This window comes from Anser cygnoides, chromosome 1 (assembly GCF_040182565.1).
Source record: "Anser cygnoides isolate HZ-2024a breed goose chromosome 1, Taihu_goose_T2T_genome, whole genome shotgun sequence".
Classification (NCBI taxonomy): Eukaryota; Metazoa; Chordata; class Aves; order Anseriformes; family Anatidae; genus Anser; species Anser cygnoides.
Window position 1 is genome coordinate 138,953,724 of NC_089873.1, and position 23,164 is coordinate 138,976,887.

Here is a 23,164-nt window from a genome sequence, read left to right on the forward strand (position 1 = left end):
AAGTGTTTTGAGAACTGAAAAACAAAGTGACTCTCATAGGGATTCTAAAACAAACTGAGATTAAAAATGGATAGGAATCCAAAAAGAAAACCTGAACAATAAGATACTAATTAATAAGGGTTTCCTCTGCACTGTATGTTAATTGTTATTCATTAATTTGTATTCACAACTTCTCTACAAGGTGTGTACCTTATTATTAGAGAAAGTGAGGCAGCAGAAGGAGAGAAGTTTACAAGACTTAACCCAGAAAAAAAAAATAAATAAATAAAAGAGGAAAGCAATGCTCCAGTAGAAATTTTAGTTCAGGAGTTCCTGGCACAATAACATATTATCTAGGTCAGTGCAAATGAAATGAAACAGTATTGCTGTAACACAAAAGCAGTAAGAGAAATGAAGCTTCCTATCATAGGAAGGACATATTACCTTGACCACTGCCAACCGAAAGGTTGTACAATCAAGATGGAAGTAGTATGTCTGGCTCTCTTTTCAGTCTAGTTTGTACCTCTCTCCCACACAAATTTCTTATTATTTCCTTTTTATTACTGTAAAAGGAAAGACAGCTAAACTTGTTTTTATGGTTAAGACTGTAGGCTTTTGAATCATGTTTCCTTGGCTGCAACACCAACTTGCTCAATGACCTGGAGCAAGGTAGCCAAACAGCCTCAGTAGGATTTTCAAGCATATTAGAGCTATATTTTATAAAGTTATTTAGAAACCTGAAGATGTAAAAAGACATAGAGTTCAATAAAATACACATACCTTGCCAATTCAGGTACTTATCAAAATCTTCCTAGGATAAACTAATGTTCATCTTTGAGGGCCTAAGTGTTAGAAATGGTTAAACACATTAAGATGTTAGGTAGAACAGTTTACCTTCTGAAAAGGCATTTTTTTTTTTCCAGATTTAAAGCATTTCACAGAGATGTGCCAGAGTGTTATGACATTTTCTAAAATTAAAAGACAAACCAGATTGGCTTGCTCTTATCCCTCTATAGTAGCCAATATTTCATTGAAATAAAGTAAAAAGTGCAACTTTTTTCTCATGTTTTATTTCGACAATTTGTTACATATTCAGTAACATAAAAAAATAGACGGAAAGCATATTTATGTCATAATATTACAAAAATTAACTGAAAATTGAATATTCTGGTGTTCCAAGATGAAATTTTAGTTTGAGGGGAAATTTTCAGTCCAATTTGGTATGAAAAACAAACTTTAGAGTTTCCTAAGCAAAGGGAAATCTTTCCTTTTTTTAATCAGTTCTAATAAGATCTCTGAAAATCTGGCACTTAGAGCTGGCTTAACTCTGTTGGCTTTCATGCTTGTAATATTCCTACTGATTTCAAACGAATCAATTAGCCTAATGCTAAGTATTTTTTAAAAACTCATTCACTTTCTGTTCACAATCCGTATAATGGGGAAAGTGATTAGAATATCTATACTACAGAGGTGTTCTGAAGTTTTAATTAAGTTCTAGAAATTAATTTGCCATTTCAAGATGGGTGGAATGGAAAGAAAAAACATCCCCCTGTGCGCTGGAGCCTCTGGCTGTAGACCGTGAAACTGTAGCCATTTCTACCATTTGAAAATCTAGAACTTTTGACTCCCAACAACATGATCTGGAGCTGTATGCTTCTCTTTAGCATTGGTGAAATGTGAAATTTTTTTTGTGTATATGAACCTCGCTTTGCTCATATTCTATAATGTGATGTCCAGAAGTCTCAGTCTTCGATGTTATTCCTTACCAGGATTGTTTCTGTGAGCCTCTTGTACATCTCCCTCTAATTGCTCACCATCCTTTCCATCTTGGCAAACCTTATTTTTTTGTTGTTAACGCATATATATATGTGTGTTTTATAATTTCCACTGATGTTTTTAGAAATTTTGTTCTGCTTCAAGCATGGTCAAGACTTACATAAGTATGCATTTGGGGCATGCATATGCATCCTGGGACACTCATCTCTAGAGAGAAAAGGATTAAAATGAGAAGGTCCTCAAGTTTTAATACTGTCAGCCTCCTGAGAATCCTTTAAGTACAAAACCAAAAGGCCCTAAGAGATTGGAGAGGGTGGGAAAATAGCTGCTATTCCTCCTTCTCTGATCCTTCTATGAGACACACAATGAACAGCAAACATCCTCCTGTTTTATAAGTGGTGAAGTTTTGGAAGTGAAAACATCACTTCCGCGTGTTCTTGATGAGGTATAGGTAGATCAAATCTGCTGCATCTTCCTCCTGAGAGGACAAGTTCCCTCAGAAGCAGGGCATTCAGAAAAACCTAAAGAGAAAGCCTCTCTGAACCACTAAGAGCGTGGTAAGGGTAAATGACAGTCCTTAGACGTGGGACTCATCCAGGAGGTTTTCAGCCAGAGCCAGCATGACAGTTCTCACACTTCTCAAAGGTGAAGTAAATCAGGTGGTTTGTACCTGAAAACTAAAAGTACGTGTCTACATTATGTGTTCAGGGAAATACCAACGTGGCCATCCACAAACAGCTGGGTTTGGAAAGCTTCAGCCTGGGGTGCTACTTGCAATATCCACAGTTAGACAAATCGTACATTCGTTTCACTGCCACCACTCTAAATGTGCCACTGAAACTCACATTTCAGAGTGAAGTTATTCCTGTAACTACCCTAACTGTGAAGCAATGCTGTGGGTGTTCTTCTGTTTCCTTGCCATGGTATTAGTGAAGTACCAGTCACAGTATCTCACGAACAGTATCCCCTTATAGAATCCCTCATCCCCTCTCCATGTAATACCTCTGAGCATGGCCTGTTACTGCCAGATGGGGCTAGTAGGACATAGCAGCAGGAGCAGGGGCAGTTCTGTTCCCAACTGGGGCAGTGACAAGGGTATGATGGGCAAAGCTAGCACATAGCTGCAGCCATGCCATAAAGTGGGAAAATGTGTGCCACCCCAGAAGGTGTAAATGGGCCATGTAGAGGTCGTAACTTCTGGTTAAAACCCTCCCTTGCTGCTTTGGTAAATCTGCACCTCTAGCATCTTTGTGATCAAGCAAGGTAGAAAGTGGTCTGGCTTTGGGTGGGCTTTATTGGTCTGGGTGGAAAGTGCAAGGCACAGCATAGTAATCATACAATTGACTTTTGAACTTTAAAATAATTTTGTCCACTTTGATTGTCCAAGATCCATCTATTTGTTTTGTTTGTATTTTTTTTTGCCCAGAAAATGCATAGACATAAGTAAATAAAATAAAATAAATAACTAAAAGATTATTAGTTGCATTCTAAACAAATGGCATCAAAGTTTTCAAATTTAGAAGCTGAAAACCAGACAAATGTCATACAAAGGACTGTTTTTATCTTATTCCTGCAGAACATTTAACCCCTGTGAAAATAAAACAATACAGTTATAAACAACAGAAGATGTGGTACCGTTCTAGAAATGCAACAACTAATGTAAAATCTCAAGTTTCTTCTGCTTCTGATTTTAAAATGCCTAATACGATTGACATTTGTATGTTCTGTTTTTCATTGGGATGGCATAAATTCAGTTTTGCAAGTGAATTCTCATTTGGTGATTGTCTTGTTTATGTTTCAAATATATTTTTTTTAGAACTAGTACTTCCTTCACCTCTTGTTCTAAATTGTTGTGTATAATATCACAAATATTAAATATCATAGTTTCATACACAAAGTGGCTTCATTGGGAGGACAGAAGCATCAATTCCTACCTGTATGGCTCCTGCAATGTTGGTTGTTTTGCAGGGACACAGTGTAGCGTTCGATGTTTCACCAAGGCAAAAGTAGGTCACAAATTTCAGATCTCTCCATGACTCATGACTTTTTTTCACAAAATGAGATGTTTGCATGATTCAGGCACTCTGCCTGTATAATGTAAATAGATACTAAGAGGAGCAACAAGTTTCTTTGAGCTGTATTTCAGTGCTGTGATGTAAGACACTATTTCACATTGCTTAGTCCTTACTCCACAGGCATCCTTGCACTTCCTTTTCCACATGACACTTAGTTACTGTCTCCAGGCTGGAAAAATAAAAATAAATAAATAAATAAATAAATAAAAACTTTTGGCCTAGAAAATTTAACCAAAAGCAACAATTCAGAATGCAAAGAGTAGATCTCTAGTCTATGCAACGTGACTGGGAAAACTTTGAAGTTTTTCTTGTCTGTTGCCTCCCTCCTTTCTTTCCCTGACAGTTTCCCAACCAAACATTTATGGTTATTCAGTTGACAGCCAATAAATAGCAAAGTGTTTGGGGGAAATCTGTAGGTTTTTTGGAAAGAAACCTATAAAAGAAAGAAATGCAGAGAGAGAGAGAGAAGGAGAGAGAGCGTAATCTGTACACCATCTGTTGCCTAGTGCAATTCATGCTGACACAGGGCTTTTTGACATTTTATACCCTGAATGCAAGCACATAGATCATTTCTACCTTGTACTTTTCCCGTCTCATTATCGGAATTTATACCCTCGCTTTGTTGTTGGTGGAGTCCCTATTCTAATTGTTTCTTACATGTGCTGTAAATCTGTCCTCCAATCAGTAAAGCCCTGGAACATGAAACTGAGACCTAGCAATTTCCTTTGCTTACCAGTGCATCTGCTGGAGCATAGTGTTGAAATAAAATGAAACATGTTTGCACTCTTTTTCTATCATACTGTAATGCTTCTTTCATTTCGCTCAAGGAATTTTTAATATTCAAGCCATACCCTGCACATGAAGTCATTTCCCTTCGATATAATTGTAATGGTAATACGCATGGCCTAACTGGCAGTGGCACAGCTGGCTGCTTGCCACAGCTGAGCCTCTGACTCAAAGACTTTAATTCTGTCATGCCTCATCTGGTTTTATGTACTCTTTTGTAGTTAGTTCACAAATTTATTCTAGGGTATCCATTGAGATGGGCAGGCCATTGACTTTCCTCTAAAGATTGCACACTAAACTAATGAAGGGTACCAAATATGTGCATCGATAACCTGCGCGCATACTGAATAGAAGTCAGATTGTAAGTCAATGTGCCTGTGTGGTCAAGACTTATTGACAGATGTTTAGGCCCTGATTGTGCAAAGATTTAGTGGTCGTGCAAAAAGGTAAGCACGGGCAAAACACTTGCCTCATCACTGCCTGCAATATCTGCTGTCACAAATGGCAGGCAAGTGGCACAGGGTCTGCATATGCTATGTTAAGAGCCTGTTAACCTACAGGGCCATTAATGAGTTAGTAATGCTGTTGTCTTTTGCAGACTTGAATTAACTAAGCCTTTCTGTAAAATCATGGTGTGACTTCAGCCACAAGGATCTTTTAAAGTCTCTCTTGACATTTGTTGTCAGTTACAGAGTCAGAACAGAGCTCTTCAGCCTTATCTATGATGTCCTGCTCTTTTACACACATACCATACCTCCTTCCTTGCATCTGTCACTGAACCCAAAATGCATACCCTCAAAGCTAGGTTCTGTGTTTATCCTTCTGCTTTCATCCATTTCTGCTTTCACTAAGACTCTCCATCTTTCTCCCCCTAACTCTCCTAAAAAAGCGATTGTTTCAAGAAGCCAAAATATCTGACCCTTGCTTCCAATTACTCACTGGAAATATACTTCAATTGATGGTTACCATCTTCATCCATCCTCACCTTTCCAAGTCTGCTGTTTGTCTCCTCTCTATTTGTTCATAATAACTTAGAGAGAAGATTTGCTTTTGTCTATAAAGCTCAATGCACATCTACTGAGTTACAAGAGCAATAAAGTGTTATTTACCAGGTTTATGGATCACTCACTTTCAGTCTATCGTTCAAATGTAAGCCCCCTCTGAAAGTTAAAAGCTGTTGGTGTGAATCGATTTGGGCTTCGTTTTATGCTAGCTGAAATCAATGACCAAGCTTGTTTCTTTCTGTGAGAGAAAGGTCTTACTAGCTACACATGCTGCAGCTCTTCTTCATGCCACGAGCAAGCCACAATGGTGAAAAAAAAAATGTTATTTGAACAGAATACTTAATTCAAACTGAGGTGAAAAGCCTTGTTTAGTTTTGGGATAATTATAATCCCAAATAATTATAAGGAAGTGAAATTCAAAAGAAAATGATGATTCAAAATGGAGAAAAAAAAAATTGTCTTTTAGGATTTTTTTCCTTTCCTAGGAACAAAAATGCCATTTTTGATCTTTATGTACTAAGAGTTTGGGCTTCATTTAAATTCACTTTTTTTCTTTCCTTTTGAAAAACAAAACAAATTATACTAGAGCATTTTAGTAGGACTAAGAAAAGTACTGAACATAGAAAAAAGCTAATGAATTTTCTCAATTTCATATTTACTACCATTCTCAAGTGGTGGTTGAGCCAATCTGCTGTATGTATCATTTCTGATCTGTACTTTAGGATGCAGGAGGAAATGAGCAGGTAGGAGGGAATAAAGGTGTTACTCAGGTCTTGCCCTGATAAGAAGGAAAACACAGCCACACATCTAAAACAACTTCACAGGTAACATCAGTTTAGACATATAAAAGCATCTAGTTGGAAAAAACAGACCTAAGAAAACTCTCAATATATAAGTGCTTAGATTTTCAAAAAATCAATGCCAAATTTAATTTGAAACATCTATGGTTTTACTTATCCTCTTGGGGAAAAAAAAAAAAAAAAAAAAAAAAAACAGACAACTTATTCGCATGTAACTACTAATAGGAACTTAACTATAAACTATAAACATTTAGATTGTAAACTTTTGCTCCTCTTTACTGTACCAATCTTTTCCCCTTCCTTCATCTTAAAAGAATCTAACTTTGGAGTGTATGCCAAATAGCCACCTTCCTAATCTTTCTTATAATCCACACAACTGACTGATATGGTAATGAAGTACAGGAGTCAATTACATCTGGTAGAAGCACAAAAAAATCATTTAATGCCTCCCCCATCACTGAAATACTATCCTGGCCCATGCTGTTCATACCCATGTTAAAGGTAGCCTAAGGAAAAAAACACTTGTGCCTCCAATATGTGCTTGGGTTTAAAAATTTCCAGCCCCTGTTTTTCTGTTCACAAGTTATTTTCTTCATATCAGCTTTAAATATGAAGTGGGTTCCCAATGTTTACTTAAGTTTTTCAGTTTTTAAAAATAGTATTGCAAGCATATGATTCTCATAAAGCATCTTATGCAGGGGAAAAAGTAAGCCTAGAGGCAAATCCTGTAACTCTCCAGACTGTAAAGACAGAATGATGACAAATTGTATAAATATGTGCAAATTGTCCAAATGATGTCATGTATCCAGGCTTGCAAAATTCAGGAAGAATATTTGAGTCTAAGGTCAGCACAGACTCTTGCTTTGAATAAAATTGAGCAATTACATTCAATTTGCTTAAATTTATCACCAAGAAAAATGTTTTGTTTAATCTTAATCTTCATTTTATTTTTCAAGCATTTTAGAACCTACTGTATTATTACATCAGTGAAGGTCTCCAGTAAATTCAGGAAAACTCTGATAGGTAGCAGTATGCATTAAGCATGCTGCCTGTTGGAAAGCATTGGTGAAGTAGGGCAGCATACCTGTGACCTACTGCATGAAACTCCTCAATGCAATTTAAATAGCAAATTGCAGAGCCTTGTAAAGTGTGTGGTTTTTTTGTTTGTTTTTGATTTTTCTTTAAACAAGCTGCACTTTAGATTACTTTAGAAAATTGCATATTGAAACATTCTCTGGCTAGAGGACAGGTTTTCATTCTCTGGGCTCCAACTGGTCTGTAAATGCTTATACTGAAGTCTTTTTAATTTACATTACACAGGTCTTCATTCCTCTCTTCTTTAGCTCCCTCTCTCCCTCCCCTCCCCTTTCAGTACCAGGGTCAACCTTCTCCAATTATTCGTCTGCAAACCATTTCTCTCTTCAAGTTTTCCCATTTACATTACACAGATCGGTGTCTCCTTGGGTCAAGCTGCTTTAACTTCCACTGCATCTTTTTCTCACCTTTCAATGCTTTGCTTCTTCCCCACTCTCACCCCTTGCCCCAGCACTTCCAGGTTTGGAGACAGCAAATTAGCTTAAGATGGGAAAGAAAAAGGTATCATTTCTGCTTTCCTGATAAAATTCTTCCAGTCACAGCTACTGGAATACAGGTCCAGCTGAATGTGCAGGTGTTTTTTACCAATGCAATGAGCTGTTCATTGTCCTTGCACCTACACATTTACTTGTAGAGGTGACAAGCAATTAATCAGCTGTTGTTTGGGTTGTATGCCTCAAGGGTGGCTGTGAATGCTTTTCTGGACACTCTTAAACCCGCTGATGTCTGAACCCTTTGGAGAACCCCAGCAATATTAACATGATGGATTGTGAAATGGTCATTTCTGACAGTAGACCTCTATACCCAACATCAGCTAGACTTCAGTTCCTATCATTGAAAGAAGCAAAATGTTGTTTACTTGTTTTTACAGGTGTATGAATCAGTGGACAAAGAGAAAATGCTGACAAATCCCAAAAAAAAAAAATACACATCTGTTCTGACTCTGTGTGATTCACCTGGTTCAATATATTAACGGCAATGCCCACTGAATTTAAGAGGTCAAAGAGATTTGTTGCAAATATATACCACGCACTTGCCTCTGTCTCGAGGCCAGACTGCCTGCACACTTTTGTGAGCCGTGACTCTCACAAGGAGTCAATGTGAGTAAAGGGTTTGCTTTCTAGCCTGCCTGTTTAGGCAAGAAATTAAAAACAGATGGAACCTGTTACAAAAGAATTTCTGAAGTACGAGCTTTAAAAATGGTGGCATTTTTTGATTTGCTTTTAAGGAAAAGAAAAGCTCTTACAATGTTAGTGGGATGATATGTGGTGTATGGCTAATTTGGCATCATGCAATCCGATCTAACATCAAGTTAACACTAAGGCAGCTGAATGAGCCATTCTCCAAACATGTTTCAGCTGCAAATGTTAAAGCCCCTGTAATTGTTACTTTTAAGAGAGCATTAAAAAGGTTGTGAAAACTGCTCGCTGTAATGATTTCTACAACAGGATCCCTGCAAACACGCAGCTGGAGGCTGTCAAACACACACCTCCCTAATAGACAGCACTGTGTGTACAATTAACACGTTAATTTATGGAGTAAACTGATCAGGGGAGACTAGAGCTTCAAAGCCAAACACTTGCCATTAAGGAAGAAGTGCGGTTGGCTGCAGGAGTCGCCTTGCTCGCCACAGCCATGCCCAACACAAAGGCCATGCCTGTGCTGCTGAGCCCAGCAGTGCTGCCTGGCTCTTGGGACCAAGTGCATGCTTCTGCTGCACCCCCAAATCTGGGTGAGGACAGAAGCAAGCATGCTCCTCCCCTTCCCATCCTCCCACAGAATTAGAGGAAGCATCAAGACGTAGATCAGGCGGGATCAGCAGCTGTCCTGACCAAATGCTAAGTCTGACTGGCTGGGAAGGAGGGAGGTAACACATAGCTCCTGCCTGCGTGATGTTTCCAGCACTAAATGTTGAACCACCAAAGATGCCTTGAGAAATATAACCATAATAATTAACATTAGAAACGTTAGAAACACCTAGCACATGGGCATACTTCTGTCAGAGCAGAGGGCAGTTTCCTCTGTGGGGTTATGGCCTTCTTTTATATGGGAGGGGAGAGAGTTTGTCACAGAAAGGGGTCCAAGACACCCTGTGTTAGGAGTGGAGCCTCCAAAATTCAGTCCTATTCATCATGTCAGGACTGAGAATTAACCATCAGGGAAGCAATATAAACAGGTATTTGGCTAACTGTCATAATTTCTCAATGCTGAAGATCTAGGTCTGAATTTTGAGCAAATTTGCCGACGACACCAAACTTGGAGGAGTTGTGGACTCGGATGAGGGTGGAAAGGCCTTGCAGAGAGGTCTGGACAGATTGGAGAGCTGGGCGATCACCAACCACATGAAGTTTAACAAAAGCAAGTGCCGGGTCCTGCACCCGGGACGGGGCAACCCTGGCTATACGTACAGACTGGGCGACGAGACGCTGGAGAGCAGCCCCGCAGAGAGGGATCTGGGGGCTGTGGTTGACAGCAAGTTGAATAAGAGCCAGCAGTGTGCCCTGGCAGCCAGGAGGGCCAACCGTATCCTGGGATGCATCAAGCACGGCATCGCTAGTCGGTCGAGGGAAGTGATTGTCCCGCTCTACTCTGCGCTGGTGCAGCCTCACCTCAAGTCCTGTGTGCAGTTCTGGGCACCACAGTACAAAAAGGACATTAAACTGTTGGAGAGTGTCCAGAGGAGGGCGACGAAGATGGTGAAGGGCCTAGAGGGGAAGACATGAGGAGCGGCTGAGGTCACTGGGCCTGTTCAGCCTGGAGAAGAGGAGGCTGAGGGGGGACCTCATCAGAGTCTACAGCTTCCTCGCGAGTGGGAGTGGAGAGGCAGGTGACCTATTCACTGTAAACACCAGTGACAGGACCCGTGGGAACGGTATTAAGCTGAGGCAGGGGAAGTTTAGGCTAGGCATCAGGAAGAGGTTCTTCACTGAAAGGGTGGTTGCACACTGGAATAGGCTCCCCAGTGAAGTAGTCACTGCACCAAGCCTGTCTGAATTTAAGAAGAGATTGGACTGATTGTACTTAGTCACATGGTCTATACTTTTTGGCAGACGTGTGCGGTGCCAGGAGTTGGACTTGATGATCCTTATGGGTCCCTTCCAACTCGGGATATTCTATGATTCTATGATAATTTAAGACCCTGGAAGCTCCTCTTAAAGCTTGATGTCTAGGCCTTTTTTTTTTTTTTCAACACAGCCTCTCCTTCTTCCTTTAAAATGTAAGGTAATGGGTGACCCATGCTGAAATCTCAACCAAAGGCATTCAAATTCATATGAATAGCAAGGTGTGCTCTACCCACTTTGTTGAAGACTGATTTGAAGAGCACTGTTATTCTTTGTCTTTCTCCTGCTCTCAGCCTTCATAGCTCCACCTAATTTTCCCCATCTTCCTATGATGCCCTCTCCAGGCACGCTTCTGTTTAAATGCAATTACACCTTCTCTTGCAGTTGCAAGCTCCTTTGGGTTCTCTTTGTAGGAGTCTTCCATAAGGGGGCAACAACTATGATTTTTAAGCCCAAAATGATATTTTTTTAAAAATTGTTTTGTGCTCCAATGCCATGTCTCCTCTTTTTCCTTCTGCTGTCTACATTTCTAGCCTCTTAGGACAGAAAAAAAAAAAAAAAAGGTTAGATAATTCCGTACCTGGTTCTCAGAAGGTTCCACTGCTTTCTCCTCATACACCCACCCTTCACTAGAAGTAAATGCACTGCGTGTGGGCAGGGTATATACAGCACCAAGGGCTAACCAGATCAATGGTGCAAGGAGGAAAAAACAAGACCTGACAGAAAGAAGAGAAGCTCAGCTTTCAGTAACCAGAGAAGCAGTCCTCAATGTCACTGCCTCTGATGAGAGTATTAGCTGACTAGTCTGGCCAACGTTTGTGTGGTAGGACATTAGATTCATTTTTGAGGTCAAAATAAGAGTAATGCTGAGGGAAATTCAGATACTTGGAGGTTAGGGGTTTGGGAGCTCTGCTTTCTTATTTCCTTTCTTCTGCCACAGCCACAATAGACAGAGGCCAGGTGTAGCCTCCATAACTTTTTTATTTTTGAGTAGAGCCTATGCCTGCCAACTTTGACGCTCCTGGCCATAGATTTTCATTACTGTGAGTCATATACCACCCCTCTGCTTTCCCACATTGCTGTTAACTTCTAGGGGCTAAGAAGGAATTTGGCCATTTGCTCAGGTTTTCTGAATCTACCGAGTTTCTGGGTATTTGCAAATCCCAGACGAGTGTTCATGTGCCTGTGTAAAAGTGCTTAACATTTCACATTCATGCTGGATACAGTGAATTTACTGAGTATGCAGAGATACATTTAACATGAAAACATAGGAAATCAGGTGCATCCAGGACGTACTTGGAATTTCTGTATATAAACTTATGTATAAATCCTGACTAGATAATTGGACATAGTGAACAAGCCTAATAGTTTTGTATTTCATACAGCATCTATAGATTCACAAGAATCTCTGTCCATCAGAGATAAAACTATCTACTTAAAACAAAGCAGGACTCTTTTATGAGACCTTCCTCCATCTGAGAGTTCATCTCTGAAATCAATTCTGCCTTTTATCCTACTCTGTTGCATACCTAGAAGAGCTTTTCATGCAATGTCTACCATATCCACTGCTTCTCTTTGCTAAATAACTTAATAATAGATTTGTTAGTTAATTCCCTCTGTAATCCCTTTCACCACTGCTGTGGTGTGTTTCTCTAAATTGCACCTGTTGGTGCCCTAGAAATATGCCTGCCAACTCCAGACCTTTGGACAAATACATTACCAACATCTTCTTTGGTAATTGCAAAATTTCTACTGTTGCTAAAATGACAGGCACACAGTCACTGAAGCAAGGTCCCTGGCTCAGGGGATCAGTGGTGACTTGCTTCTTTGAACAACAGCAGGAGGATCCAAATGGGGTGTGGCTGACTCCCAGTTTGGATCCAGGAGAGAAGAGAGGGAGAAAAGCCAGCCTGTAAGAGTAAGAAGCTTCTGTCCACATCGAAGCATGGAATGAGGGGGCAGGAGGCTCTGCAGCAGCAGGCAGCCTTAGGAACCAGACTCAGCCTATCTGCCAAGTCTACCACTTTGAACATTTGAAATGTTGGCAGGTATGCAGCCAGAGCATGGTTTCAAGAGCACTTGTAACACCCTAGTCTTCTCTCACACCTCCGATGTTCACTGACAGCTCCCATTAAATTAATCCTTATAAAGCAGTGGGGATTTGAACAATTTTGTCACTCTCTCAGAAGGTGTTACACCACTACTTCACCACCATTGAGAAGCCTGGCCACCCACTCTCTTGTCCCAGAAAAAGCAAGTATTTGAAAAAATCCCATCAACAGAATTCTAGGAAAAACAAAGGTGCCCAGGGAAGTCTAACCAACAGTTAACTCAAATGGACTCAAAATAAACACTGAGACCTACAAGAAGCCATCATAAAATTAACATTTTCATAGAAACTGAGGGAGACATTCTTATAAAATTCAAAAGAGTTGCAGTAGTGGGGTATGTCAATGTCTTTAGAAAGAAACCTTTCAATACAGTGATCTAAAGCTTAGTAGTTGAATTGCAAACTTTAAATTTCTCACAGTTAATGTCTGAATATACACAGCTAGCTGTCCTTTGGACTGAGCCCTTAGGTTATTGGTGGGCATAAATGTTGAACATGTTGCCTTGGTTAAACTATTTCTGCCTCTGGATGGAAATAAAAATCTATCCACTACCATTTTCAAGCTAAAAATATTTAGACTCTGCCTCAACTCCAAAAATTACTTCATTTAAGTGTTTTCTGCCAAGAGATCATGAGGTAATATTAATGCCATTAAATTCTTTGCCTGTCTTCTCCTCTTGCCTCTTCAACGCCAAACTGTCCTTTTCTATATTATACATCATCAAAAAGAAGCTAGAAGTAAATCTGTGAGAGACCTGCTGTGATAAGCTGATGAGACACATGGGATTCTGGAGAGCACGACTCATTTGCACTGATGTCAGAAAGATCCTGTGTTCAGCCTGCCAGCATCTATTGCTGGAATAACTAACCATTTTATGTTACACAGTGAGGATCAGCCACATCTGAGAAGTCTTATTAGCCACCAGGAACAAATCAAATATAGTCTGAAAGTATAATACTCTCTGCCCAAGAACATGACCCCTTCAGACAAGTTGTCATGGAACATGGAACATGGACAACTCACCAAATAAACTTCTGTGCTGCTGACCCCTGGAAAGCCAGAAGTAATAGGGAACATATGTGATCCCTTCTCATGGATACTGAATACAATTTTCATAACTAACCAAAGAGCAAAATTCTCTTGTTCAAGGATGCCTTTTACAGTAGACTAAGTCCTGGGTAAAGATTTAGAAACCCCGCTTAGAGTTTTTTTAGTTATTTTGTTTAGGTTTGAAGCTTAACACAGGACCAAACATTCAGATGTCTTAGCTCTTATCTATTCATCTGATCTATACCCAGAATTTGGATTCACCACCTAGACAGAAAAAAATCACCTACCTTCACTGTTTTCACAACTTAGAGTGAAACTTTTCCACTTGTCAATTTCTCAAAAGTTTTCACTGCCTAGAATAACTCAGGAGTCAAATCTTTCTTCCTCACCTGTGGGAGAAATGTTATGTGAGGTTCGTTTTAACTCCTGTAAAATCTGAGGACCTTAGGTTTAAAACAATGTAGTTAACATAGCGGGCAGAGTTAACCTGCTTAGACTGTGGTTAAGCTAAATTGAATTAAGGGATTAAGTTTTAAATGTTTAGCACAATCCAGGCAAAGGTGCTCAATAAGCCTATTCCAATCTTAAACACACTTTGCTGATGGTAAAATTCAGATTGGAGAATTTTCATTCATTATATTCATTTAGTTTTGGTCCAAAACAAAGTAAGACCAAAATACTTTCTCACTTTAGGAGAAACCTGTTAAAACCATCTCAGTCAAACCATTATAACCAGTGGTGTAATATAAACCAAAATTCCAAAATCCATAATCCATGGATTATATGTAATACAAAGTAATTTTAATGATGGCCCATTATCAGCCAAAAGCTTCTTAAGGCTGGTATGACTCTAAAGAAGAGTTGTCTTTTTTTATTTCATTTGCTTTTGAATCTTATAGTTTCTACATGGAGTAGCAAGCACTGAAACATATGACAAACATTAATCATGTTAATGTTCGTTCCCATTTAGCTAGAAGAAAGAATGTAAAAAATTTGATAATCTTGCATCTCAGTATCAAGCTATGATAAGATCTTCATTGGCTTCAGTAAGTGTAGAAACACTATTGAAATGTAAAAGGACAAAAGGATTTGTGTTCAACTAAGTGTAAGTAACTCCAAGGAGTTCAAAACTTACATAAGTTCTCTTTCAAACCAAAAGCCTGGACATTTAAAAGTCTTACTCACCAAATCATTTTCATATTCATATCAGAAAATGAGATCAGTTCCCTCCGTGTGTTTATTTAAAACATCTGAACTTAACAAAGTATCTGAATAAATAAGAGAAAATTTATTCCTTTATCCAGTATGGATGATGGCTTTCTAGACAGGTTTAAATCACTGGCAACAATTCTGGGGTCCCTTCTCATCTTTTAGACACCCCCATGTCAGAACAGATAACATTCCCTTCCCTTCCCTTCCCTTCCCTTCCCTTCCCTTCCCTTCCCTTCCCTTCCCTTCCCTTCCCTTCCCTTCCCTTCCCTCCCCTCCCCTCCCCTCCCCTCCCCTTCCATTTTCTTTCAATTTGGAAAAGATCATCATGAAGGAAAGCCCTCTATTCTCTGCTAGCTTTGCAGTACTGGCATGACATTTCAGCTGTGCACAGCTCATCAATCTCAACATTAACACAGTTGGGAATGAAAAACCCAACAAAGATTTTTAGGTTGCAACAGCCACAACTTGAGAAAAAGACTTTTGCCATACGATGGAATTGTACTGTTTTTTGTTTTTGTTTTTGTTTTAGTGGTCACCTGCAAGTTCCTCCTCTCGGATGGTCTCAGAATCACCTGTGCCTGCACCCATGGAGGAATTCACTGTGACACACCAAGGGGTTCAGAGCAGGAAAGTTGGCTAAGGCAGGAAGTACTTTCTCCTAACCAATTTACTATTATCTTGAAGTTGCTTTTTGCCAACCTGATATCAAAGAGGTTTTTAATTTTTTCATTGCTGGCACCATCAGAGCAATCAGTACAATCACAATTACTTTGACAGGCATGCTGGAATTGGAGTAGGCAGAAAATGGCCTTAATGGGAATCTTTTACAAAGCAGCTGTTAGAGTGTGGTAACAAGACTCTGAATAAATGGCAGCTACATAACTTCCCCTAATCAGATTGGAGCAATCAGCTTGAAAAATTTTCCCATATGTTGAAGAGTGGAGCTTAGGCCTAGGGTTATGGCAAGGACACAGGCCATGGTAAGGTTACAAAGTCTGGCTACAATTAAACACTCACTGCAGAAATTGTGATGATGCTTCGGGGAGCTATTGCACTTTAGCCATTTGTAATTGCACATTCGGAAATTACTCACTCCAAAATTACTCGGGGCCCAGTTACATGGTTTACAAACACATGTTCTCAGAGAGAGGGAAAAACATTATCCTTCCAATGGGCACCATTTATAGATTTGTTTATGGTTATTAATGAAAGGTAATTTTGTGAGATAGTTTATTAATAGTTGCATGTGATTTTTGGTGGTTCTGTTTACCATTAATTTAATGATTAAGGCACATTTCTGCCTAGCAGGGGCAAATCTGCAGTGCTTGCAGTCTGTTAATGCCCTGGTTTAATGCCTCTCCTGTCAGCACTCATTGAGTAATCTGGCCAGAGCATTGCTTCTTAGTAGAGGTATTTCTTCCTAATTCTTTACAGACTAGACTCTGCTTCTGTTGGTCACATTATCTGTGGCAGGATATGCTGGCTGGCACCTGATCTGTGCATCAGTGCTGCCACTTCAGATATATTTTAGGGCTGATAAAGTGTGAAAGTTATGTAGAAAATTAGCATTGCACAAGCTTTGTAATTATACAGCTTTTTATGAATTTAATGAAAAAAGACAAGGCCTTCAGGGTGTCTTTTTTCTAGTAGCTAATGCAAGGAAATTTTCCGTTGTGTTCCATAACCTATCCTTCCTGAATCTCCCAAGTCTGGGAAACAGACAGCAAGCCCAATGTGCTTCACAGGTCTAGAGAACAAGATGTACTGCTGACTGACAGCACTAATGACCTTTCAGTTTATTACACGTGAAAGGAGAAGTGTTGGGCACCAAGTATATTCATGCGTGTGAAGGGGGATTATCAGTAAACCAACAGAACAAGGGAAGCATCGTTTTAGAATACAATCCACATACTTTTCAATTGCGCCTGGTTCACACACAATTTCAGCCAGACAGAGAGGTGTAGTGCTTAGTATGCTGTATGGAGTCTATCCTCTGCACAGTAAGACCTCCAAGAGCTTCCTAACAAATAAAAAAAAAAAAAACTTTTGCACAAAGAATCAAGCTTGATACTCTATATCTGATGGGATGCTCTAAAAGGGAGTGATTGTTTTCTGATTACAGAACCTGAATGCAAAAATATAATGAACAGCTACATCATTTGCTTTAAGATGAGTAGATATAATCCCCTGTTGCTGTATTTATTTGTTTTTGTTTTCACCAGAGGGGCAAAGGTATGTAAAGGAATCTGAAAAAATTTGCTCTCACATCAGTGACTGAATTTAAATGAGTGGTCTCTCTCATCTCCATGCATAGTAAGGAATCAGAAATTGTCACTGTGAGAGCTTAAACATGCTGCTCTGAATGGACTTTGATTTGGCACTGGAGTCCATTCGGGGTTGGTATGACACCTCACAGCAAAAATGCTTTCCCATGAGCAAAGGGGCTCCCTGTGAGTTTCTCCCTTGTTCCATGTGTATAATAGGCTGCTCTCAACCTTACCAATGTTCTGCCAAATGACATAAACTAATGTAGCCTGCTTTAGGAGTTAGGATGTTTCAGGCCCCTTTTCTGCATCTGTTCTGCAGTGAGTAGAATTAAATCTGTTAAATTCTGCAGATATAAATTAATTAGATTCTGCTCACAATGCATTTGTTCAATGCCAAATGTTCAGTTTTAATTCTTTTTTCAATATTTTTTCAAAAGAATTTCACAATTTTTTTGTTCAGAAGAAATAAGTTTTAGCTTGCTGTGTGTTTCCTAACATGGGATTTTTCACTCCTTCTCAGTCTATGGGCTGAGATACAGTAGGTGGGCAGGACCCTTAAAAAGTCCTTCTCTTACCAAGGTGCTGATACCTACTGCTATAGTTTTTATTGGAGACCAAAGCTGCTAGCTTTGCATTTCAGCTTCATTTGGAAGTATATGTTGGGTAGCAGAGAATTATTCATGCTGTTTCCTGTGGAAATAACATTAAAGTGCAATGCATATTATCCTTTCATAGATGCACACCAAGTTCAAAAGTTGTTTTCTTTTGGGAAGAATTAAAAAGATTCCTGTTAAGAACAATTTTTATTGGAAAATCTATTTTATTTGAAAATCTTAAAAAAGGAAATTATTTGTTTTATTGTCTTTTCAGTCACTCTTTCTTTCTTTCCTTTTACTATCATGAAAACAATATGAGGAAAAAAGTAAACCACCAAAAAACTTTGCTAAAAAATGTGAGCATCACTGTTTGGTGAGAAAATTCAAACAAAAAGGATACTTATATTTTTCAAGTGCACTTGATTAATTTTTGCCCCATTCTGATGCTAACACAAGAAAAGGGGTAGCACAAATAGTGAGTGCTTTAGTGCAGACAGCTTTCTGGCTCGGAAGCCATTTTCAGGACACATCGAGTGCACAGAGCACTGCCGATGGCTTCTAGAGCCAGGCAGCTGTCTACACTAGGGCTCACTCTGCTGTTAATACCAGGCTAGTGGAATCAGTGCCTCTTCAGATTTTAATCAAACTACCTGAAACATTGCTGAATACTGTGTGAGCTGGGGGACAGAAGGGCTTAAAACGTTTTCAGCGCTGTTCAGCTACAGTCACTGTTGACACCAATCGTCAGCACCAAGTACATTTCCTAGGGTACACGAGGCCATAACATCCTTACAGCTTGAAAATCATTCATTCTTACAACGCCCACACGTTCTTCTTCATGTGGTGCACTTTCTTGGGGGAAAAGAGAGAGAGAGAGAGATAGTCCAAATAAAACAGATTCTTGCATTAAAAAAACATAGCTATTCACAGGGGTTATAGAAATGTACTCATTTGTAAATTGGTTGTAAAGATTTGAAAATTTAAAGAGACAGCCACAGCCTGCGGTTCTTAGACATATGGATTTCTCTCTCCTTCCTAGAGAAAAGAAAACATTTATTTTCAGCTTTAAAATTGTTTTTGGAGCTAAGCTGCAATTGTGAACATTCATTGAAAGAGGGCTGAAGTAGGGTGGAATAGTAACCTGTCATCTGAGAGCCCCAAATGTAAATGAAAGACTCTTAGAAAGAAAGTATAGCTATCAGTCCTACTATCCATCATTGAAGTGTTAAGGTTAAAAAATGTATCCCCTTTGGTATCGTGTCTAATATTTGTGTAATGTGAGGAAAGTGCAGAGCTACACCAGAAACTGATTCTCCAATACTTAGCCACACAAAGCTTTTCAACACCCTATGTGCAAACACTAGAAAAAGGGACCATTGCTAGCTGAACAAGGCATACTGAATGACTTAAGCAGAGCAACACTCATGTGGCTGCATGGACTGTTCTTGTTGTGGTGCTGATCCACCTCTGGAGCTGTCTTACCCTCTGCTGTTGCCCTGCTTCTGAGATCACTGACCAACTGCCAGGTACCTCCCAGCTCCTCCACCTACATCTCCCAGGACCCTTTGGCTGACCCTCAGGTCTGTCTGTACAGGCATTTGACATCCCTCAGAGGGAAGGCAGAGCTGCCACCCATCTCACTGATGGTTCTCACACACTGCCTGTTTACATCGAGGGCAGTAACTCTCTGTATACACTTCACAATTCTGAGTCATTGCAGTGAGTTCTGAAGTATGTGAAAGGCCAGAAGTAAACTTCAGGCAAGTCACTGGATGAAGTGAAGATTGACTTCTGTCTGCACAGGCATTAAAACCATACAGTTTTAAAGTCTCCAGTAATGGTTTGATTAGCACAAATCAAATGTAGTATAAGCTGTATTGATAGACAGACAGATAGATACATAACGAAAGAAGCTGAGAAAGGGAAAGGAAAGAGTGATGGGTGAGGGAGAATGAAAGAGGGGCAGAAGACCCAAGAAAGGAAAGAGAGAAAGGAGAGACAGAGAGATGGAGACAGAAATGGGAAGGGGGGGGGGGGGGGGGGGGCAGGAAACAGACTGAGGAATTTCTGGTTAATAGTGAGGAAATTTACAACTGGTTAAAATTCCACAGCTTTGACTCCAGTGCTGATGAATGTGTTAAAACTAGTGGGAGCCACAACCACAGTTTTCATTAAATCTATTGGAAAAGCAAAGCAAAGCAAAATGGTGGTAAAAATAGCTACATTCATAGACGTCTTGTCTACCCTGTGGCTCCTGCCAGTGGGATATTTTTTGTTTTTTTGCACACTTCCACAAATCAAACCAGGCCTATAGGCATAGACATGAAGTATTTTACAACCATGTTAGGAGGGCCAACCACATCTTAGAGTGGTACATTTCCATAGTTTGGACAAGGCTTAAAGAATTGAACTAGCAATGAAAATGAATCCCTGGCTGATCATAATACTTTCTGAAATGGCATCAAAAAGTTTTGTCTAGTCTGCTGTACTCTTTTTTTCCAGTCTGGTTCAAGAGAACCCCTGGCTGCAAGAGATTCATTCATGTTTCTTCATGGGATCAACTGAGTGACTCAATTTACAGTTTTACCTGAATAAAACCAGCAGGATCATGTGTTACCATTGCTACAGTGCCAGATCCTACAGCCATCACATCTGAAAAGCAGAAAGATTAAAAATGCACAGATACCTTAGTTTTCATCCACAGCCCTCTCATTAGTGAACTACCTGTTACTCTTGGGATATTTAGACAAAACAACCTATAGAAAGTTGAGGTGACTATAGGTCAGGAAGTCTGATGATGGAACAAAATAGCTTCCTCCAGCTGCACAACTATCTACATTTCTTAAAGGAAAATCTGTAGCTCTATTTGCCTAATTTGTACTTACACAAAGGCAAAATGATGACATTTGTAACTCTTTGGCCAGCACAAAATATATTAATTCCAATTACTCCAATTTTTAAGAAAAAGAAGTTGAAACTGCTGTCTCTTTTACAGAAATTGAAAAGGATATTAGGAGTAGAGTTTTTTTCCAGTAAGTTGTCCAGAGTCTTTAATATGTTAGTGTATCCTGTCTGTTTATATAATGTACTGAACAATATTTCCCTTGGTATCCTCTTCAAATGCCAGATTTGTTCTGTGCTTTGTAACCACAGTGGATATGAAGGATTAAGAAGCAAAATCTATCCATGAAAGAAATCTGGTTACCCGTACTCCCATGTTCATCTGCGTCAAGCACTAGAAAAACCATCTAATTTCAACTGCCAGACTAGTACATAAAAGTGAAGAGCTATTTATTGTTTCATAAGGAGAATGTTTCTCACTGGATTCTTACTTGATTAAGTAAGATTACTTGTATTGTCTTGGTTTTGTTTGTTTGTTTGTGTTTCTTCTGTTTGTTGTTGTTGTTTGGGTTGGGGTTGGCTGGGTTGGGTTGGCATTTTTATTTGGGAAGGGTTGTTTTTCTTTTTTTTCAGCCTGGGTCAATGTTACTTTGGAAAATACTGAGAATTTTATGAAGATGAACAATGAAGGCAATGCTTGCAGCTCAAGCTATTAGCACTGTCAGTGTGGAGGAACTTTTGCAGGTGGTGTTGGAAGCTGCAGTGGCGTTTTTGGTACTTGGGCCATACATAAACACTCCTTGCATGCATCCCCTCTCCTGCCCTCTCTCAGACACAGGGCTCTTCCCAGCCGGGACCACAACCAGGCTCCAGACACCTCTGTCCCGGTTAGGAGAACTAAGATATTTATCTCTGTATTGCTGGCATCTTTGGTGAAGGTGTACTGAGAGTGGCTCAGATGAGACCAGAGCTAGAAAGGTGCAGTCTCCCAGCCAGTGGAAACCTGTGTAGCTCCACCGACACCCATGAAGCTGCATGCAGTGATACAAGCTGGTGATCAGCCCTTGACAGCAGTCTGTAGTCCTGTGCTGTCTACCATATAGGCACCTATTCTGCTCCCACCTCTTCCCAGCAGAAGAACTCATCTGCCAGTTGAATAGATACTGTTTTCCCCTTTAAAATCCTGGTTTCTCTTCTCACTTCAGAGCAGTACTAACTTCAAAGGATTTACACAAGAGACACCAATGATAGGCTCTGGATGAAGCTGCTGACTTCAGCAAAGACACTGAAGGTCTTAGGGCTTAAGTTCTCTGTGCTAATATATTAATGATAATTCAATATTTACAACATGAGAGCTTGAGCTTTTCTTTTCTTTTCTTTTCCTTTTTTTTTTTTTAAGGAAAACAACACATACTTGTATTGTGCTCTGAGGGCTAGCATTAAAATATTTCAAGGATGATTGAAGCTACATATCATCAATATAACTGCAAATTTAAGTAATTTCTGTGATATTTTATCACTGATAGCAGAAAGAGCCAAATTCTGCTTGCTTCATGGCAACCAATACTCTTCTTGAAGTCAGCAGAGCTATTCATTTCAGCCCAGGGAGCAAGGTTTGTTGCTCAGACATGAAATCTTACAGATTATCAAAACTCAGAGGGCTGTAACTAGGCAAAACAGCTCCTGTGTAAACTGTGTGCCTTCAGGAATGTTTGAGTTAACCGAGTACTCCAGAAAAATGTGCATTGAGATGTCTGGCAGTGGGAGTGCTCGGAGTGCTCCTGCTGTCCACAGAGGTGGTGTGATACAGATGCAGCAATGCGCGTTCCACCACATTGCCCACAAGTGCGACACAGTAACTGTAGGGGAATAAATTTATTTCCTGTCCCTTTGGTTGACAGCCTTTCAGTCACAGCTGCCTGCAATAACAGGAAATGTTATGGCAATTTTAGTTGTAACCCCACAGTCTAAATGAATATCAGTCTGTGTGCACTCACATAATCATCTAACACCACCACGTAGTCCCCTTTTTGAAATAACAATAAGAAAACACTTGACGAATGAGGAAGGAGTATCAGAGATGAGAGCTGGAGAAACACTCAGAAGGTCCTTGCTCCATCAGCTTGTCTGTGTGACTTTGCCTAAGCATAGGCAATTAAAGTACACAGGGACATCTGGGGAGTGGCTACCCAAAACTTTACATTTCTACAGAAGGGCAGTTGCATTATTAGTTTCAGTTCTTCAGTTAAGTACCTAAAATAAGTGAAATAAATTCAGACCTTAGTGGGCACATAAAATTCTCCCTCCCTCACTGTTTGTTCCTCGTATCTAAAAAGTAGATAATAACACTTCTTCACCTCAAAGGGGAATTGTCTAGATACCTATGAGAAAAATGTTGACGCACATAGGTACTGCAGTATCAACAACTGCATGAACACCTTAAATTCAGGAGGACAACTATACAAGTGCTTATCTTCAAGCAACATCGTTGCAATCAGCAGCAGAGCAGA